Below are 22,595 nucleotides of genomic sequence, written 5' to 3'. Positions count from 1 at the left end.
GATGCAATTCATGTCGGGACTTTGCACTGCCCAGAGCATGCGACGGATATTCGCTGCCTCCAGATAATCGTGCACCATCTGTGCGTGGTGTGGACTGGCACTGTCATCCACCAAGAAAAAATCGTCACCTATTTCCTGATGAAATGGTTCCACAGTCGTCTAGAGAATGTCCCTGACATAACGAACAGCAGTTTGTCCCCCTCTTATTGGAATTAGGGGCGTTCGACGTCCGAGCATGATTCCTGCCCACACCATGATTCCTCCTCCTTGGTATGGATGGACCCCCTGGACACCACGAAGCGGCTCCTGCAGTCCAGGGCCTCGCCACACCAGTCCTCTTCATGAATCTGGCCTTAGACAGAGCCTACATTCATCGGTGAAGAGCACATGAGCCCAATGATCGGGTCCCCCAATTTCGATGTGCACGGGCCCAATGCACACGGTCGCGCCGATGTCGTGGCAATAGGTACTGCCGCCGGAGAGGTCTTCTGGAATGTAAACTACTTTCTCGGAGTCTGTTACGGACAGTTTGGTTTGACGCACACACACACCAGAGGCTGCCTGGAGGGCATGAGTGATGTTCCTTGCCGTCATGGTATTCTGTCGCCGAGCTGAGAGTCGTACATAGCGGTCTTGTGCTTGTGTTGTGACCCGTGGACGACCTGTCCGTTGACGATCTGCTACTGTTCCTGTGTCTGTATACCGCTTCCAGGTCCTACAGACATCGCTTTGCGCCACTCTAACAGCCCTAGCTACAGCCCGTTGTGACATGCCAGTCTGCAGTAGCGTGATGATCCTGGCCCGATCAAACTGCACTATCGTACGCCTAGGCATGCCTTGCAAACAGCTGCACCCGCTCGCCTTCGCTAACTGGACACAAGGAACACCCTAACTAACCTTCGCCATCTACCGTGGCGCTACGCTCGAACACACGCATGCGCTTGCCGACTCCGGTAGTCGTCTGTGGTGATTGGTATTGCACGTCGACCGTGTTACTTCGCACAATGAGCTCTGCTTCGTCGTTTCTTGTCCGCTTCGGCATGTTGCGGATGCTATTTTCATCACTTCTCGGGTGATGCAAAACTTTTTTGACTGTGTTTACATGCTTACAAGGTAAGCTACCCCCTGTACATTGCAACATGTCGTGAAGGTGTAGACAGGGTGGGTGCTCAATCTCGGCCATTTGTACAGATGATATGATCAGCACCACCCTCCCCCACCCCCAGGTTGCCGCAAAGTATCCATTTGTTAAAAGTGAACCATACCGAGGGATCCCACTTGAAATCACCCACCCCGCGAATCAAAACCGGGAATTTCCACGTTATTTTCTTTCTATTGGTCCTTTTAACTCTTTAATTTGCAACAGGAAAGACAAACACAAACATCCCATGCTTTGCCCAGGATTCGAACACGGGCCCTTGGTGTCACAGTGTGCTGTGCTAAGCACTATGCCACGTACGTCGATGCCTACTGTACTCCAAATAATGTGTCTATATTTTCCATATAGGCCTACTAGCAGCCTGAAAGGGATGCCTCGTATAGGGCGACAACAAGGAAAAGAACCTTCGGCTTCCCCTCCATCGGTTCAACTCGAGCCATAAGGAAGCATGCTCCACCCTGTCCCTACCCTCCTCGCGGGAGTACTGTGCACAGGAGCAGTGTTGCCACAAACTGAGGGCCAAATTTCCCTTTCCAAGGGATAAAATTTCCATTTCTCGCAAAATTTTTCCCTTCATCTAAAGAAATCGTGTAATAATAATAATAACAATAACAAAAGTTATGATAATAATTAGTAGCAGTAATAGTTGTAGTATTTTTCCCGTTGACCTCTCCTTGTGTGTGTGTGTGTGTGAAAACCTTAAATTTGTTACATCATACATTTCATAAGTTCATTAGTCATCCTTATCGTTGCTATTAAGTAGAAGAGCGACGTAAAATAATACAAAATAGAAATACAAATAGTCATAATAGGTTTATATTCAAAGGAGTAGAAATAAGAAGTGACCGGAAAAATGTGAATACGAAACTGAGACCTAACGTAATCTGTATTAATACTGAGCCCGGTGTCTTCAAATTCCCTAATTTTTAAAACATTTTTATTCAATTTACCTCTTCCCTTTAGTCTTAAAATTCGGTTCAATTTTCCCTACAAAATGGGAAATTTCCCTTCATATGGCAACACTGCACAGGAGTCACGGGTCTGCGCAGGCTCCTTTGGCTGTGGTTCCACTACACTAAAGCTTGTCTTTGACCCCCTTCCTCCCACCGCCCCCTCAAATAGAGCCGGCTCTGAAACATTACCTTATATTAGTGGATCCCAAAGTGTACGCTTACAGGGGTGCCGCGAAATGTTCCAATATCTTCACTGAAATGACAGTGATTGTTATGAATCTGATTGTTCCAAACATTTTGTAAAAATATTTCCGAATTTGAAATGTGTGTTTATTTTTTAACTGAATGCACTAACTGAGCGTTGCAAGTGTTAGATAGGCCCACATTCTGTCTTGGTCGCCACGGAATGATCTTGAAACACTAAGGGCACCGTGAAACGAAAAAGCGTGGGAACCCCTGCCTTAAAAGCATTATTTTATTGCATTTTCCGTTAACGACAACATTAAACATTCATTTTCCTATCCAGGGCAGAATTGCCACATGACGTAATACGTGGCTTCTTGCTTGTCCGCCGCCACGTTGAACGAATTTTAATCAACGGGACAGAAGAGAGGCAATTGCAACCCCAATAGAAAATCCATTAGTATTTAATGGACGACCATTGCGTTGTTCAAACTCGATTGAGCAACGGAAAGAATGCTGGAATTAACAAGGAGAAATGAATTGCACGGATTCTGCAAACCCAGACTAAACAAGGGAGGAGAGGGGAAATCGGGAAAATACCCGACATAGTCGCTGGTAACAGAATAGGAGAATGGGAAAGCAGACTGCAATAAATCCAAGAGGCAGATTTCCACCCGAATTTCCCCGACGCTAGACGTTAAATTTGTTCAGAAAGAGCAATTCGTCTCCGTTTAAAAACTCCGGACCAGCTTAAAGTGGGTTATATTACCACGTTTAATGGCCAGAGCCATTTGTCAATTACGGTGCATTATTTTTGAGTTTCTCGTAAGCTCGTTCATGGTACCCCGCTGTCCTTGGACATCCCATTCCTTGCGCTTTTTCCATCTTCGTTATCCCTTGACGTCACAAAATAAATTTCGTCAGGAGCGTAATGTTTGTGTTACCATTGTCTTTCTAAACGACGACTTTCGTTTCAATTTCTTCCTTGTAATCAGAAAGATTTATTGTTTCATTTTATTTGGTTGATTTACGTCGCTCTTCTATCTCCCTAGGGTAATCGCGACCATAAGGATGAATGATGATCTGCTTTCTTTACTTTAATCTTTTCGACGAAGGTAATCAAGGGGTCCCGGGTTCGATACCCGGTTATCTGATATGAAACAATTACAAATAAATCATTTTCTGGGAAACTATCACATCTGAGCAAGCTCATGCACTGGACACAGCGTGGGTGATGAGAATAAGACAATGAAAATTTTTTTAACCTCTTCAACTCTTCAAATATGACTCATTTTCTGGGAAGCCATCTCATCTGAATAAGTCTAGTCACTAGGATCACCGTGGATGAGATCACTTAAAGCACTTCACAGTAACATTTTAACTTTTTTCTTGCTAAGGGACATAAGTAAATATTAAAGAAGGCGAGGTACCACGTGTCAATTAGTTTAATAATTTAAATTCTATTCTGTCTCTACCCACGTGTGTATATTAATCCAAAACATCATCGAGGAAACATGTGTTATTTTGTCCGTTATTGCGTGTATTCGGCCATTACTGCCTCGCGTGTTATACAGCGACACCTATCGATCTTCGTTTATGCCTCATAACCCGAAATGACGTGACCAAGAGGAACACTCATAAAACAACGGAAATACAATGTGTATTCATAAATCAGGAGTATTTCGGCAGCAAATACAGTAAAAAAACAAATCACATGCGTACGAAACAGTGTAGAGTTTTACGTGCGGGTACAATGGTGTCCTCCTGTGATGTTTTATGCTTGTCGGTTTTGGTCGTTCGGAGAATGGGCCTCGGCTAGTCATGCATTGTAAATTATAGGGTGATGTTTGATTGGAGCCTGCTTCATTTGTTTTTGCTCAATTGAGATATATTCGTTTTGCGGTGTATACCAAAGGCAAATGTGGTTTGTTACCTTTTGTCTGCCATGATTGTTTCAACAAATGATTATAACCCGATGTTTTGTGGTAATCGTTCATCTGTTTCTGCTCGACACACGGATACTGAGATCATGATAGAATTATACTAACTAAATCCCGAAGCTGCAGCAACACAAGCCTTCCATCTGTCCCTATCCTGGGCAAGATCAATCCAATCTTTCCAATCCTTACCGATTTCTTTTAGGTCTATCTCAACGTTATCCCTCCATCTTCGTCTTGGCCTTGTTGCAGGTCACTTACCATCAGGCTTTCCAATAAGAATACTGTAAACTCTTCTTTCCTCTCCCATTCGTGCCACATGGCCTGCCCACCTAAGTCTTCTTAATTTCATTATTCTAATAATATCTGGACAGGAACACAAATCGTGCAGTTCTAAATTATGTAACCTTCTCCACTCACCTGTCTCCTGATCCTTTTTAGGTCCAAATATTTTCCTAAGGATTTTATTTTCAAATACGCTAAATGTATGTTCCTCTTTTAACGTAAGGGACAAAGTTTTACATCCATATAATATAATACAATTATCCTTCTTTGATTTTTTTTATAATGGTGAACGCCTCATAACTCTTCATTAATATTGCTCAAGTCCGTGCCGAAGTAGTTATTGTGTGCGCTACGATAGCGCAAGGTCCTAGGTTCAAATCATGGGTAAAGTATGGATGTGTTTTTGTCTAGTCATCTATTTCATCACTTCATTATTCATTCTTATCACCTGAATTAACCTAGAGAGATACAAAAGCGACGTAAAAATAACAAACATATTCAGATAGTATACTTAGAAAATAGAAAAAGAATTGTTTAATCTCTCTCTCTCTCTCTCCCTCCCCCCTCATTACACTTGAGTTTGTCTCTCACTTTCTACAGCTGTTATTTTTTCTATATTTTCTTTATCCCCCCGGTGTAACTCTTCTCCTTTTAACCTTCTCCATCATTCATAGCCTCTTCTCCTACAGTTATATTGTTTCTCTTCTCTTCGCGTGTCTATCGCTTTCGTGCTTTTGTTCCTCCCATTCTTTCTGTTATTTCATTAGTTTCACTTCTTGTTTGGTTCTCCTGCTTCTAACTTTTGATTGTCTAGTTCGTGGTTGTCAATAGAAGCACATGAATGGGTAATTCCATTTGCTATAATCATCATGTTCTATGACAGTTACTGTGAGGGTTGTCAGCGTGTTTAAATTGAATAAAGGCTAATCTGAACTGGAACTACACTTAAAAGTTGAATCCGAACTACTGGGCAATATACAGAGAGGTTATTTCAGTCGTTTACCGCCAGAGCGTCGGTCGCTCGACGGGCCCTTCATGCAACAGGTTTCGGCAAATTGCATTACAGGAAGTCCGTAACAGAAACAGCTTGTTTTGTAATGTTTCCACTTTTCACAATTACAGTTACAATTATAATTGAAATAAGCACGTACCTTGTCGCAAGGATGCTGGAAAAAGTGTCCTTCCAAATACAAATATTTCTGGCACCTTATTTCTGACATCTAATCTTAGATTAGACATCGCTACTTTATCCTCAGTTATCGCGAGAGCGCCGGCAGCTTTTCGGGGGAGTTGTCAGCCGCGAGAGGGCGCTTCATACTGCACGAATGCGACACCAGTCGGCAGTGATGTCAACCGTAGGGACATGTCCCTACGCATAGCGACTTTTCACTATATTTCGCCCGCGTAGGGACAGATTTTGCCAAATGAGGGAAAACGTAAGGACTTTTTTTCAATCTTGGAAAATAATATTTTATTGTGCAAAGGTACAAAGCTTACTCGCCAGTCAGTTCCACTTTCTTCATGCTCGGTTTGGAATAAATGGATAGTTTAGCTGGATACTTTAGCGAGGAGGAGAAAAAAGAACTAACTTACAAATCTCCATCAGAATTTTGGAACATGTTATCGGTTACCAAGAACTTTCAAAGCAAGTTCTTTTTTGAAAACATTTCCACTCTGCTAACATTGCCACATTCTAACGCGGAAACGGAAATAATATTTTCAATGTTAAGTGATACAAAAAAGAGAAATAAAATGGGACTAGAATTTTTCAAGACTGCAGGAAATACAGCATCACCAACCAACATTTATCTCTTCACAGCAGCAGCAGCATGTATGACTTCAAATAACATAATCAACAGTAAACGACTCAACGTTAGTTATTAGGGGTGTGCGGGATCCCGAAAAGTCAGGACCGGGATCGGGAAAAAAATTTCCCGTCCCGATTCCGACTTCGGGAAATGACTTCCCGACTTTTCGGGATCCCGAGCAGTCGTAAAATACCGAATGGTCACTTTAAAAAGTCGTTAATTCTCGACGTTTTCTGCATTGTAAGTTTCTGGAACTTATCGGAAATCGTAAATTTTTATTCTAGAAATGCAAAAACAATCACTTTAAGTGAAAATGACTTGTAGAATTCGAGATTTCCAGAGGTTCGGGAAATTTCGAACATTTCCCGTCCAGAAAATTTTCCGACTTGGTCGGGAAATTGCAAATTTTTCCCGTCCCGAATGTCGGGATTTAAAAAAATTCCCGTCCCGATCCCGCCCGACCCAAAAAATTCTGTCCCGCACACCCCTATTATTCATTAAGGCAAGAATTTACAATACCGGACACTTCTGTAATTTCTATGCTACGTCTTATACTCAAGAAATAATTAGTCGTGATGATTTATCTCAAGTTAACATGTTGGGGTGAGGTGAAAAAAATGTTCAATAACGTGTAAAAGTTGTACTATAAGCTTTTCAATTCTCGCAATGATTCTCCGTATACAAGTATGGTAGCTATATTTGTTGATATGAACAATTGACGTTCGCAATTACTTACGCTGTCGACAGCGTTTCCACACTGTTGATTTCATACTTGGAGAGCATGGATCGTGTAAGAATGGCGGAAAAGAACAGTAAAAATGTTGTTAATGTTGTACAGATTGTTAGGTGGAGTGTGCAGGAGGATGGCAGTGGGCTAATTAATAAATTTATGGATTTCGGTATATTGCCCAAAGAAGGTGCTTACATGTGACAGCAACAGTCACGATGTAGAAGAACATATGGGGTGTGGACTGATTTGATTACAGGTAAGTTTGGCAACAGAGCATCGATCGTAAAATTGCAGGATACGAAAATGGCGTATTCGATGATGAACTTTTGCTGTTAAATTGTTACGAAAATAAGATTTTTTTTTGGTTCGTAATCACAATTAGCGCAATACCATTCACGGATAGCCCCACTGACCATTCTCGGTAAGTTAGGTTAGGCAAGGCAAACATAGTTAAAATTTGGGGTCGAGAAACCATGCACGGGTAGCCCCACAAACCATTGACGGATAGCCCCACGAACCATTCAGGTAAGGTAAGGTTAGGTTAGGATAGCAAACATAGTTAAAATTTGGGGTCGTAGTAATATCAGGAATGTATATTTCGTTTTTTAAGTAATGGAAACACAAAATCTTGCGGTAAATAATGAGCAATCGTGCCGATCGCGGACCACTCAATTTCACTTACTTTGCAATTTCTACACGTGACGCCAAAATTTTAACTTCAAATACGTGATTTGGAGGCCTCAATTAGTGAGTATGCGAAATATTACAAAAATCGGGGAGGGGTCCTGTATTGTAAATTCGCTCCTTCATTAATTGTGTAGCACCGAGCAGAAAGATTTGGTAAGTAAATGTGTATATTTTATCTTCTGTTTTGCATGCTCATGAGGTGTTGTTTTTTTATAGTCGCTTTACTTGGCGTAGGGACATTTGGTCAATTGTAGGGACATTTTGATTACGTCTGTAGGGACATTGCCTTAAAATGGTTAGCAACACTGTCGGCTACCAGACGTAGTGAGTGTACGTACGCTCATATTCACTTCTGTTTGCGTTTATCAGTACGCGTGTTGTTTATACTGTGTTATTGAGTTACTGTGCTATTCAGTGCTAGTGCTTTATTGTGTGTTAATTCTTATTCATTCTTTAGTTATGCCGCTAAACAAATATAGTCTTGAACAAAGAGTTTTTAGGTACGATAATTACGTGAAAAGGAATTCTTGCAGAAAAGTGGTCAGGCAATTACGAGAGACAGGATCTCTTGAACCTAAGAAACGTGTTTTATTGCTGTTGAAGGAGGTCATTTTCATCATCTCTTATAATACAGGAGGTTAGTGATCATCATTATTATTACTTTTAAATATCATTTTACGCTTTCGGTTTGCTTTATGCGCCGGGATGCTGTCTTCCCTTTCTGTCAACTGAGGATAAAGTAGCGATGTCTAATCTAAGATTAGATGTCAGAAATAAGGTGCCAGAAATATTTGTATTTGGAAGGACACTTTTTCCAGCATCCTTGCGACAAGGTACGTGCTTATTTCACTTGTAATTGTGAAAAGTGGAAACCTTACAAAACAAGCTGTTTCAGTTACGGACTTCCTGTAACGGAATTTTCCGGAACCTGTTGCATGAAGGGGCCGTCGAGCGGCCGACGTTCTGGCGGTAAACGACTGAAATAACCTCCCTGTACTTGTGCCGCAGATCGAAACTCAGGCCCTCCCCCCCCCCCTGATTACAATGTCAGAGTGTAATAACTACGCTTTCAATAGGTTTGGCAACATTGGGTATTTCCGATTCTCGCTTGTTTTGTGCCGAAAATAGTGCTCGGCACTTTGGGACACGAAAGTATAGGATAGCAGGCGAATACAATATGAACCCATCCCCGCCTGTTATCGTTACCTAACAGAATCGTGTAGCTAGGTCTTGTGCAAGGATTAAATTTCTGCAAAACCTAGTAAATTAAACTGAATAAATCCAACGATATGCTCATATTTGCAGCGGCAACCATTATCGCCTGTTACAGTGAACTGCATTGTTTGCAGGAAGACAACGGCCCGAAACGAGTTCCACCCATCCAACTATCTCCATTGTTACGTCACAGAACCCAACAACGAAATTACCTGCGAGATAAAGCAACGCTATCGTTATTAAATTACTCATCATCGGAGTCAATCTCACTTTGCCCGAAGCTCTTAACCTCAGCAAAATTAAGTTCCTAGTTGGCCTTCGTCACAGAACTCCCCCCACCCCAACCCCTTCTCTTCTCGTTCGCTAGTCACCCTTTCATCCCAGAGACACCGCCTATTATCGGGCAGCGCGGTATAAAGCAATCAATAGGCAGGACCCTCGCTTGGGTAGACTTAATATTGTTATGAAGTTTTGTCGTCAACAATAGGCGTAAGCACTGGGGCCAACTTTGACAAGGAGTCGCAAGCGATGACCTTATGGTTCAAGAGATACGTTCCATCGGTGGTCTCCAGAAAGTTTGCAAGACCTGCTTGCTCACATTGGAACCAGTCTTCAGGAGTTTGATATGCGGTACTCGAAGTCAAAGTTCCTGGGTTCTAATCACGGGTTAGGTATCATTTTGGTTTTCGTCAATTCGGTAAGGAGTGAGGGAATCTCGCGATGACATGAAGGTACATCATAGTCAGGCCCGTACCCAGGGGAGGGGCCATGGGGGACATGCCCCCCCTCGAACCATGAAATATTTAAATGTGAACCTATCAAAGCTACGAAAATAATAATGACGATTTTTCAAATTTGTAAAAATTTCAATTTTGTTCTTTCATAAATGAATCTGTTTGTTGTGTAGAAGTCTGCACTATTGGGTAGTTTTAGTTTTATAATCATTAATGCGGAAATGTCTCTTATTTTTTTTTATGTTAACTCACATTTATACATGTTCTTTATTGTAATAATAATTGCTAATACGCAACATTTAATTTATAAATATATTATTTTCTAAACATAGAATTATCATGATTTCTCAATGGTGCTGGTATAAGAAACTTAGAGAAAATTTGAAAACATTGGTAATTTGTGGAACACAGAACTATTTGATCTATCATGTAATCCTCTCTCTGTCTTTTTCTCTCTCTCTCTCTCTCTCTCTCTAGGTTAATTGCAAAAACTATAAATATCAATGCTAATCAGCTACGTAGATATATATAATTAATGTTGTTTACTTTTACTTCGCTTTTCTGCCACTTTTGGCTAATCGCGAAGATGATGATAAATGATGATGTGTTGAAATTGATGAAGGGGCACAAAGAATACCGATTCCCAGGTCGGGATTCGAAGCTGAGACCCCTGGCATCGAAGTACGAAGTGATACACTCTCTCCCGGTAATCTCTGGAGCGAGTGAACGAAAGCAGCCGTTTGGAGTAGCGTGTACTGCTTCGCTCTGCATACTTGCTTTCCTCCATTAACTACCGTTATGCACGACGTTGCTTTATAGATTCCCGGGATAGGATATAGACGATCAGATCTTTAGTAAACACAATAAAGCATCCATGTCCTGTCAGGAGACTCGCATCCAGAATCTTTGGGGCGAAAGGGATAACCCTTTGTGAAGGCAATCGAATGTCAACTTCCACGCAGTATACCCACTGCATTTATAAGACTAAAGAGGCTCTGCATGTTTGCGAGTATCCTTCATTCATCTCATGATATCACCATTCTCGCCCATCATCGCGATCAGTCAAAAGTGACAGAAAATGATGTAAAATAATGAAATTCAATAAAAATCAATCCGGAATATTCGTACAAAAGATCGTATGTCGACCTAAAAAATAATATTTAGACCTAAAAAAAATGTTTGTCCCTAATAGGGATGAGGAGACAAGAGACTGGAGAATGTTACATAATTTAGAACTGCACATTTTGTATTCATGTCAAGATATTGTTAAAATAATTACATCAAGAAGACTTAGATGTGGCACTAATGGGAGAGGAAAGAAGAGTTTACAGAATTCTTATTGGGAAACCTGATGGTAAGATACCTGTAGGAAGGCCAGGACGAAATTGGAGGAATTGAACTTGTCCAGGATAGGGACAGATGGAAGGTTTGTTTTGCTGCAGCCATAAACCTTCGGGTTTAAAAATGCTAGAGAGTTAGTTATGTCAACCGACCAATACGCTCGACCAATCTACTTTGCTGGTCACAATTACATGTGCACTGAGTGAAGACCTAACTACATTTCCGCAAGACACCGACTGACACAGACAAGACACGGAGCTCAGTTGCCGTAACTGCAGCCATATCCTGGCGCTCCCTCTTTAATGATTCAAGCGACCAGCTCACCCTGGCCACGAATAACGAGGAGAGAACTAATAAAATTTCCATGAGAATCTCGCAATCGCTGTCACAATACGGGCATAGTTACGGTCACCATCCACCAACAAATCAGTTTACGGTTGTTACGGTGGACGTTTGGCTTCCCTCATTTGAATGCAGCTGGCATAAAAAAATCAGTTTCCATCGCAAACCCTTGTTTTCGAGAACTTCTGGCTAAACCTGAACATGAATAATTAGGGAGGTACGTAATGTGGTACCAAAATCAATAAAACGAACACATAAATGAACATCAACGTATTTGTAACCAGGGGTGTCTACAGAACTCTCGGAAAACGAGTAATTCATGAAATTAAAGTGGAAATGCAGGGATGTAATGGACCATATACCCTGTACCAAGTATCTCTGGGGCAAGGTCGCGTATGGCGTCAGAGAAGGGGAGGAAATCGAGTAGGCAGAGCAAAGGCTGGTAACTGCAGTCGCTTTCCTCCCCTCCACGCACTTCCGTTCCCTCTCACGTGCTCATTGGTGGAACCGCCTCGCGTCACTACTTGCGCAGAGACTTGTTTTCGTTCGAGGTATAGACTGAAGGAGTGGTGTTAAAAGACTAGTAGGCAGAACTGGCGACAATATTTCATATTGTCCGTCTTTTCCCACAAGATGAATTGTTCTGTTCCTTTCTTTTCTCACATTTTTCTTACCCACAGCAGTTTTGTATTTTTACCTGCCCGATCAATATATATATAGGCTTTCCCGACACGTTCCGAAATGAGAAAGCTTTCTTCTTTCATTTGTGATAAAGTGAAAACTAATTTCCTCGCTTTCACGTTCTTTTGTTTGCTGACGCGGGGAATGAAGACAGCGCCGCGGACGGACGATCCCTTCTCATCCAATTAGAGGCGTTGATCGTGATTGTTTACCTTCGCTGGACGTGAGCGGGATGCGATCATTGGTAGAAATGGGAACCGAATGATTGTGTTCTTGTTCAATTTACTTTTTTCATTTAGGATATACATACACGCTTCTTATTGTGCTGTTTATTTGTGATGAAAGAAACAATTTGTCTTTCCGTTGACGCATTTAGTATTGGAATTCACACGCGTTTAAATCAAGAACCTAGATACAAAAATAAGTTGGACTTTTTTTAAGCGTCTTCTTTATTGCATCCACTTTTCCTATTCATGTTTGCCATCAAAACAATTTTTCAGTGACTGAATTCCTTCCTCCCTTAAGAGATTCGGCGAAGTAGATACTTTTGAATCACCCTGTTCTACGGATAGTAAAGAAAAGAACAGTAATAACGAGAGATTGATATCTAACTATTGACGTTTCAATTGTATTTCGACTTCTTGAACTCGTTGATATCTGAACGCAACAAGAAACGTATACAAGCAACCCCCCCCCCCTGTCCAACTTGACCCAAGAACCCCCTGCAATACAGGTAAATTTTGACCCCTGTCAGGGGTGACTTTATCCCCCTAGTAAATATTTTATTTAATACTGTAACCTAACTATTTTTGTCACATTCTTAAATGCAATTTTGTTCGTAACGTAAGTGTTCTTTCATATTTTCAAATATCGTCAAGGCAACCGATGAAGACACATTGAACTGCTGTGAAAGTAACAAACAGTATGTGCCAGCGTTTTATCAAGAAATACTAAAAAATGTTGTAAGCATTTGATAGTGTTGGCTAAAAGCGAGTAATGTGTAGGTTAAGTCTGAATGGTGTTCTCGATTTGAAAACTTATATTATTCACTTTAATAGAATCCAGATGTCCCAGAATAGGTGCAGATGGAAAGAGAAATTCAAGAAGTTTACATTTGTCCACCTCTCGTCAAGTCTGTCTCTCCATCTGTATCAATTTTGGGGCATCTGGAGTCCATTAAAGTGAGTATTTTTCAAATCAATAACATTATTTTGAATAACTTTAAAAAATAAAGTAGTGAATATTGTTAATGTAGTGGAAGGGAAAATTAAATTTCCAGCTTTCTTATTTCGACAATTATATATTAAATTCTTGTACAAGAAGCTAGTGTATGCATATGGATGCTTCAAACGTTAATTTATGTTAAATACTATGCTCTATATATTTAAAATAGACTTCAATTACGATAAGAATTAGCGATAGATGACCAGTCACTACAGCCATCTGTGGAACAATGAATAACATTTTCAGGAAAGGTTTTTCCGTGACAGAAAATCAATCTGTTTTTTTTTTACTCTACTGTAAAGACTTCTCTTAATTATTGTTACTACTACCACTACTACTAACAATAATAATCCCTGTGTACGGACACCTAGGTTTAGCAATGGATGACTTCCACTCCACAAAAAGCAAAATTTGAATTCAGTCACTGGTTAGAGTTTCCCATTCCTTTTAACACAAGTTTCCTATTTGTATGTATTCCTAATTGTATTTTTCTTTATTCTTTCAGGCAGATAAAATCAATGGCAAATATTGTGCTGTATCAAACTTTCCAAGGTAAGGCAAGGTTTTTTTCCCCCCGTTATATTTTCGAAATGTGCTCGATTATACGGCATTAGGCAGAACCCTGTTGGCTTCCCGCCACTGTGCAAACACGGTTATATTTGAGAGGAAATAAGGTTATTCCTAGCCTCTCCTATCCCTCATTAAATGAGGTTGTTGGTGATTAATTGGCGATTTGGTTATTAACAAAGCCAATTTTAGCAAATTCTAGTCCTAATCTTGCTTAGACATTTACCATTTTTCCGAAATGTTTCAAAGACCATGTCTAAGTATAAAACGAAAATTTTTGTGCAAACACACAGAAGTCTAAGTGCATCATAATTAAGACTCGGAAGTCGAGGAAAAATCCTTTTTTTTTCTAGTGTCCAAAGACGAGGCCCAACATAATATATGTTCATTTAGGGTCATTGTAGGCCAGAAAAAGGTGGGTTTTATTTGTCCTTTTTTGCCTTTTTCGGCGTTTTTTGGCTTATTGGTCCTTTTTTAGCCTATTTTTAGGTCTTAACGGCTTTTTTTTTGCAACTTCACCTTCTTTCGACTAGGTTTTTACTAACCATTCTCAATTCGAATCTTCATCAGTTCATCACCTCTAAAACATCCATTCTGTAGTAAAGAAATGATATATATATATTTGAACCATCCCTGAAACGAGAGAAAAACATTTTTGGACGACTGAAGCAGGTACGGTACAAGGACCTTTAACCGTAACTTGTCTGGAAGATCGCGCTGTAAGTGGCAACTTTATCTTGTTTTGAAGCTTTCAGCACGGTGTATACGACCAGACAGCATGCGCCTGAAAAGATCTCCAAGTCAGATAAGGAGGTGCCGCGCATATTCATTAAATATGTAATTAGAACTGAAGTTATTAATTAATTTGGATCACATTTATACGTCCTTTTTTCTGTTTTTACGTCCTTTTTTTGATATTTTTAGGTCTTTTTATAGGTCGAGTGGTTAGCACATTGTGCTGCGACGGCAAGGGTCCCGAGTTCGAATCCCGCTCGGGCTTGGTTGTTTGTGAATGTCCATTCATCTATTTCATCATTTCATCACTCATCCCCATCTTCGCAAATTAGCCAAGATGCACAAAACGCGAATTAAAATAAACTCAATCAATCAATCAATCGTTTCAGACCACGTGCTATTTCTGGGTTGCATAAAACTTATGTTCCAAGATGAGTTTTTCTTACTTATCTATCAGTCCATTCTGTCTGAGGATTTTCGATGATTTCCTTCCGTCTCTCCAGGTAATTGTTTCGACAAGAGTCTTTACTATCCATACGTGTCACATCTACCAATTGCAGTTATCTTGATGGTGCAAATTAGCTACATTAAATCAATGTTGTGGTGATCCAAATCCACACATTTTCGCTCTGATCTAGGGACACCCCCGGCTCAATATATATCTCTGTATACGGCATTTGTAACGCGCCACGCACGTAAAATCAGTTTTCGGTTCTGCCATCTCGATTTGATTGTAATTATTTAGCGTCCTGCCACTGTTGGCTAATTGCGACGATGAGGATGAATGATATGATGAAGTTGACGAAGGGACACCCAGAAAGAAAACCCATGCCCATGCGGCGATTCGAACTCCGGCGTCGTAGCGTGCTCCGTCATGGATGTCGGTCGGTTCCAACATCTTGAGACGTATTATAGGTGTTTTCTACTGTTACGGCGGGCGCTCTACACGCTTGCAACGGAAGTGAGGAGCGGGGAATACGCAGCAGAACAACCAGACACCAGCGGTGTCGCAGAGAGTTACGACGTCGAGGGGATGAACTACTACGTGCATCTCGTTCTACAGGCTGCTGCGTTTCTTATCGAGCTGGATTAGTCGCTTCCCCGCTCCTCACTTCCCTTGCCAGCATGTAGGGCGTCCGCCGTAAGACTGGAAACGAGCTTTAGCTGATTTCGATCATATGAAATACCAGACCATGACCCTAAAATGTCTATCACTTGTAAAATATCTCACAGCTTGAAATCTGTAAATATCCTGTACGTAGATATCGTGGTGACAACGTTGACTTCCGGTCTCTTCCCCCCCCCCTCTCTCTTGACCCCTTTCTACAGCACCCACTTTTTTCATGTTTTTCAGAATTTCATAACTAAATTGTAGCTTTCCCAATGTCCTAGTGGTAACGTCGTTGTCTTGTAATCAAAGGGTACCAGTATCAACACCCGGGGAAGGCACGTTTTGATTCGGATCCCACTTTAAACTGTATGCCCAGTCTCGATCTCTCCATAGTCGTCCTGTGTGACCAAGTGGTTAGCACAGCGTGCTACGACGCCAGGGGTTCAGAGTTCGAATTCCGTCCTGGCCATAGATGTTCTTTGTCATCAATTTTATGACATCATCATCTCCGCCATTAGCCAAAAGTGGCAGAAATGTGAAATAAAATAAACCAAATTAATCAATCAATGCATAAAGTGGACTTGAAAACTCAAAACTCATTACCGAAGTGTAGCCCACGCAATGAACTAGAAATTGCTGCGAGTTCTCTTTCCTTAAGCTCCGAAAATGTAGACAGAGGTACAGTAAAACCTCGTTAATACAGACTAATGGGCGGGATACGTTGACCGTTTTAACAAAAGTCCGGATTAACTGAAATAACCTAAAAGAACAGTAGAAAGTGCATTAAAACTCCGTTTATATCAACAAAACACGTTTATTATGGTGTATGTATAGGGCATAGGCCTAAATACAATATACGTTGAGCACAAAGTCTGCGGGAAACAGAATTTCATCAGTGGTAGACTGCCTTTTCTATGGGAAGTTCTCTTGTTGACTTCTCGCGACATTTAAAACCTTGCATTCTGCTTTTTTTTTTCCTTTTGCCTGTCCGGATTAAGCGAAGTCCGGCTTAACGAGGTTTTACTGTATTGACGTATGTGCATGCTTGTGATTGAGCGCAGCACAGGATACATTCTAGAGAAAGAATGTAGTCCCCGAGGCCCGCCTGTCCAGCTCAACACGCTTTAAAATGTGCCGGTACTGCGCCTAAAATTATGCAACCAGCGAGGGCAATCCCAAATTCCCCTCAGGCCAAGCGTCGGACAATTTCGCGGAAAACGTGCTTTCAACGAGGAGTACAGCTGCGCGGGCGGCATACAACCAGGCGCTCATGCTGTGCATTTGATTCTCCTCTGCTCCCTACTGAGACAACGGTCGATTGCGTGCTCACGGCTTAATTTCGTCGCATCTACATGGTGTTAATGCTTATTGGCTATATTGCAACGCATTCGGTGGAATTTATCGCGGATGAACCACGTTTACACTGACGATGCGGATGAATAGCGACATGGCTGCTCGATGAACTGCAGCGGAATTAGGACAGTTTTCTGCACTAGTTGGTTTAATAGAAATTTACACATGCTACTATGTTGTAGTGCGCCATTATTGATTTACATGTATGTGGGTCACCATGTTTTGTAATAGCATTTTTCCATTAGGAGTCTTGCAATCAAGAGGTCCCGGGTTCGATCTCGGCACATTGGATACTGGTTCAGATTCAGATTCTACACTCTAGGCCCATTCTCGATTATAACATGTCCAAGCTACCTCTGGAGCAAGAACGGTCATAGCGGCTGAGAAGGGGGGAAATCGAGTGCACGCTACTGGGAAGGCTGGTATGGCTGAAGTCCTGAATGTAGCAGCAGTTCGGCATCTTTGACACAACCCCAGAGGAAGCTGACCGGAACCGTATCTGGTTTCGAGCCACCACCACCTGTTTTTCTGTAAAGCGATGTTGTCACTTTTGCCTGCAGTATTTAGACATCCATTCATTCACAGCCAGGTTATACTCCCAAGGTATTTATATTGTATAAAAAAGTAGCACAATACGATAACACAACCTAGCAAAGATAACGCAACCGCAACTTCGCGTTCAAATATCTCTCAAGAAACTGAATTAGCAACATCTCATGTAGTCCACGAGGACTTGACGAGAGCTGTCATTTCTTGGACGAATGCTATTGGTGGGAAAGGTTTCAAGGGACGATTTATTGGACCCACGTGGACCTGACATGTGGTTGTTAGGGGGAAAACTGATCTCTCGGAACTTCCTTTGAAGTAAAGTGAGGTTGGAATCAGGACGACAAGTATAACAGCAGTCGCTCCCTACCTCCCCTCCACGCAATCCCGTTCCCTCTCACGTGTTCATTGGTGGAGCCGTCTCGCGTCACTACTTGCGCAGAGATAGTTGGGACAGAGTGTAGCCTATGTGAGCATTAAGTTAAAAATAAATAATAATGATAACAATAAGTTTGAAAATATTCATGAGGGTAAAACATTTGAAGTGTTTCGAATACCTTTGGCAAAAGTTTCGTAGCACATATAAATGTTCATTTGGGAGATTAGAGTACTTTTTCCCCCCAAAATAGTAGTTAGATTTTGCCCTTACTTTTCTACAAACAGATTTTAGCAGATTTTGGGTTGTAGTCGATGATAGGGTCTGTTTCGGACATCCACATACTAAGGATGGGGAAGTGGCTTCGTGCAGGACGGCAAAATTTTAAAGTAAAGATACTGAATGGTAATCAACAACTATCCAACGGACAAGACATTATCTGACAGTTATGAAAACAAACATGATAAGTTTGTACGAGAATCGTGCAGAAATATCGTGCACACAAAGGAATACTAGAAATGACAGTCTTCTGTTGCCAACCAATTACCGTAATAAATGACCATGACCGTTTTTAAAGTATTATCACAGATATATATATATATATATATATATATATATATATATATATATATATATATATATACCTTTATCTGTGGTATTATCGACCATTACACAGTTACCGTAATTAACGTCATTTTAATGATTCTGTTTTTAATAATATATTTATTACTGAAGTTTTCAAACAGTTGCGTCCCGCTGTTTTAAATTAACAAGTATAAACTGTAGAATATTGTACATTTTACGGTAACTTTTAACGGTGTATATGCCCAGTCATATATGGACCGGAGCGGACCGGAACGGCGTTCCAGTTCGTTAATTTATATGGACCCTGCCTAGGGTTGCCAGATTTCTAAAATAAAAAAACGGGACATATAGATTACCGGTATATAGACATGGATAGGCCTATAGTTAAATTTATTTTTTATAACATTTCTAAAAATTACAAATTCAATTGCTATTTAAAGCATTGTTAACCCTAGAACAGTATCGTGTTCCATTATTACAGTGTAACTAGTGCTACGTAAATTTTACGTACATGAAGGAATCTATTTTTAACACAACCGCTACATCATGAAAACAAAATGATTCTTCGTGAACATTATTTTGTTTATTTTCCTTATATTGGAGTTTTATTCTTCATTTTAAAATGTATAATAATGGTTTTATTTATCATAGAATAAAATTTGAATTCGTTATTTCTTTAGCTAAATACGGGACAAATGGGCGTCCCGGGAACATTTTCCGGGATACCGGGACATTTCTTTAAAAAAGGAGACAATCCCGTATAACCCTAACCCTGCCTTTAGATATTGCAGAAGACCGTTCCGGTTCGTCAATTTTTTTTTAGATAATTCACTACATTTGCATTTAAAGTATTAACTAAATTTTACATATTGCAGCATTCATATAAGCTTCCCTCTACGTGGAGATGCATTGTTGCCGCGAGGAGACTTAGCAGAGAATGATGGCGTCTGTGTCTCGTTAATATTTTTTTTTTACCCTGTGGTTCTCGATTTTACTTTTTATTTGTTTATGATATTAGTACTTGGCCTGTCTTGTGGATTCGATTGTTCTGACATAGGTATCCTAAATCGTTAGAGCGGCATGTTCTTTATATTTCTGATGCAAATGTTTTAACATTAACTATTATTAATTGTAATACAGCATACCATGACATTAGTCGTTAACCTCGTCGCAGCAGTAATCAGACAAAAAAGACACTACCATGTTAACGAAAGGCAAGCGTTCCGTTTCGTGAAAATTGTCATTTCGAGTCCTGGCACATCAGAAAAAATCGTGCATAATCGTATAGTGTAATCAAATATATTGGCTTACTGATCGTGGAAATTTCAGACCATTTTTCAAGTACAGTGTTACATTGTCCATCTCATGGAAGAACATGTTTTTGAATTTTGTTGTAAGTCCACCTTATGAACAGTAATCGGCACACGGTACAGTTTAAAGTGAGATCCGTACCGCTATGTGCCTACACTGGGTATCGAACCCGCAGACGCCTTGATTACAAAACGACGAACTTATCGAATAAGCAGAACATGTTTTTGAAACGTAGCGTTGGATAGCATGCCCCTGTCACTTTTACCTTAGAACCCTCACCGGATAATGTTCCCTGCGGCCACGTGATGTTGAAAAAATTCTAGCTCTCCATATTTATAACCCGACCTGACTTTTGAGAAAGATAGACCTCCTGCATTTTTTTGAACAGCGATGTGCAACTTTCTTTTCAACGTCCGTCGCTCACACCCTTAGGCGTTCTTCGTTTGAAGGTTCCTTCAACAAAGCAGGTTCTTTGCATTACTCAGGGTAATTCCACCACCCAACAATGCCTTGTTACTTCTTTCACGTTGGTGTTTCCCAACGGCTACATTTTTCTCTCTTCATCTGAGAGCTTTCTTCCTATGTTTGTTACATTAACAAACGCAACATATTCTTTATCTGCGGTGCTCCATAAAGGGAAAATAGAAACACGATAACTGGGTTTGTGACTTATTTATTCATAATTACCGAATGCTAGTGAGATTCTTATTTTTATTTAAGAGCGTTCAGTGGCAAAAAAGTACAAAACTGAACTCCATGGTGCAACAGATTTCTGAGAGTCTGGAGGCTTGCCAAGGTGTTTTTTTTTTTTTCGGGAGACATATGGTCAGCGTATCGGACAACTTCGTCGCTGTTTTCAGGCTTTCAAGACCAGAGCGTGGCACTTCTTCTTTTCAAGTAGCTTCCCCAATTGTCCTCACAATGTTAGGTCAACAACCGGGTTCAAATACGGGACCGCACTCACCCCCACGCTAACCATTTTGCTACGCACAAGCCTAAAAAAGTTCAAAGTTTGTTTTTTAAGTCCACTTCAGGCTCAGAAATATCAATGGGGAGAGGACCGTACGGTTTAAAGTGTGATCCGAACCATTATGCAATATGACTGCAGCTTTCGAGATGACGTATCTCGATATCTCAGAACCGACCTCCGTTGCAGAGTGGTTAGCACAGCGCGTTAATCGCACATCCCCGCCGGGTGTTCTTTAAAAGTGTCCCTTGATCAATATCATCCTCTAATCCTCATCGTCGCAGTTAGACAAAAGTAGCAGAAAAGCGACGCTAAATACCGGTAAGAAAAATCAAAATCAAATCGTTAATTTTCATTTAAAAATGTTGTCCAGGTCATGTGGAGATTTAGAAACATCAACATAATTTGGAGCGTTGACAAAACAAGGAAAATCTGTTTGTGGTCTACCATCTGGAATACCATGAACGATTTCATTCAAATCTAACAATAGGTGTATAACAACAAAATAAGCTTAAGAATTGTAAATTAACTTCAGAAATTCAGTTATCACAACTGCATTCACCCCCCCCTAGCATTGACCCTCCCAGTTCTGCCATAAACTGTACACTATATTATTAATAGTTTAATTGCTACACTATAGCCCAGGTTATACAATAAAATTCAAGAGACTTTAGTTTTTAATATCTGGAAATGTGTTGCAAACATAGATTTGAAAATATCTGAATTTGTACCGCCCACAACATAAGAAAATCGATTTTTTACCGTCTTGAAATATGTTGACTAATTACATTCAAATACAAATTCAAATTCCTGATTTAACCATGAGGGTTTCCGCAGTGGTGTATTACCTTTCCAAATATACACTAATAAAATAAAGAACAGGGTGGAGATAATGCAGAGTAGTTGTTTGTGAACAAGCACCTCCTTTTTTTTCTTATTCAGGTGTAAGTTTTCAGCTGTCTTAAGAATGTTCTGCATTGACCCCTTGAAATACATGCAGCTAAATATTTGTAGGTTGCATATAATATTACATCCACTTACCGGTGTATTCTCAGCTGTTGTTTCATATCGATGCTACATTGGCTCGAGCACACTGGAAGATAAATTAAAATAATGTTACACACAAAATTTTGCAACGGCATATTTTATAGTATAGCGTTACCTAACGCGTCGCATCATTTGATTAACTTCTGCCATGTTACATTAGAATGACACTGAATGAGGTTTATATTTAGAAACATATTTCTATAAAACATTACCATTATTAAGAAAGATCCCACAAGGGATCATATAGACCGATATGCTTACACGTCGTCATGAGAAAGCTGCTGGAAAAAGTATTACTGAAGAGGAAAAAAGGACTTCAGAGCTTTACACGGTACGCCCGGGGACCAAAACGGCTTCAAAATAATTAGCGATTATTAAAAAGTTAAGCCACGTTAATTATATCTCGTGGCCGGACATCGCGACTGAGATTTTTTCCTTATTTTCCCTCAATTACAGGGCGGTAGTTTCCATGAAGGTCACGGACGTCGTGTTTCGACTTTGATTTAATTTGATTTCTGTTATTGTCACTTTTCTGCCAATTTTGGTTAATCGCGACGATGATGATAAGTGATGATGGAATTGATGAATGAACACTCACATGGAGTGGTTAGAACAGCACGCTCTGACGCCAGAGGTCCCAGGTTCGAATCCTGGTCTTGGCATGGGATCTTTGAACACATGGATGTTCTTTGTGAGTGCACCTTAATCATACCTTCAC

General features: G+C 40.5%; 1 protein-coding gene across 1 annotated transcript in view; it reads right to left on the bottom strand.

Annotated features, from left to right (window-relative positions):
- Positions 1–21,926, bottom strand: part of LOC145987318 (dual 3',5'-cyclic-AMP and -GMP phosphodiesterase 11A-like) — a 219,956-nt gene extending 198,030 nt beyond the window's left edge. The window contains exon 1 of the mRNA XM_083121842.1: positions 21,872–21,926. The gene's annotated coding sequence lies outside the window, so the exon portion shown is untranslated. The remainder of the gene's footprint in view (positions 1–21,871) is intronic.
- Positions 21,927–22,595: the final 669 nt, after the last annotated feature.

This window comes from Lepisma saccharinum, chromosome 1 (assembly GCF_977018435.1).
Source record: "Lepisma saccharinum chromosome 1, izLepSacc3.1, whole genome shotgun sequence".
Taxonomy (NCBI): domain Eukaryota; kingdom Metazoa; phylum Arthropoda; class Insecta; order Zygentoma; family Lepismatidae; genus Lepisma; species Lepisma saccharinum.
Note: the sequence above shows the minus strand (reverse complement) of the source record. Positions and strands in the feature narration are given on the sequence as shown.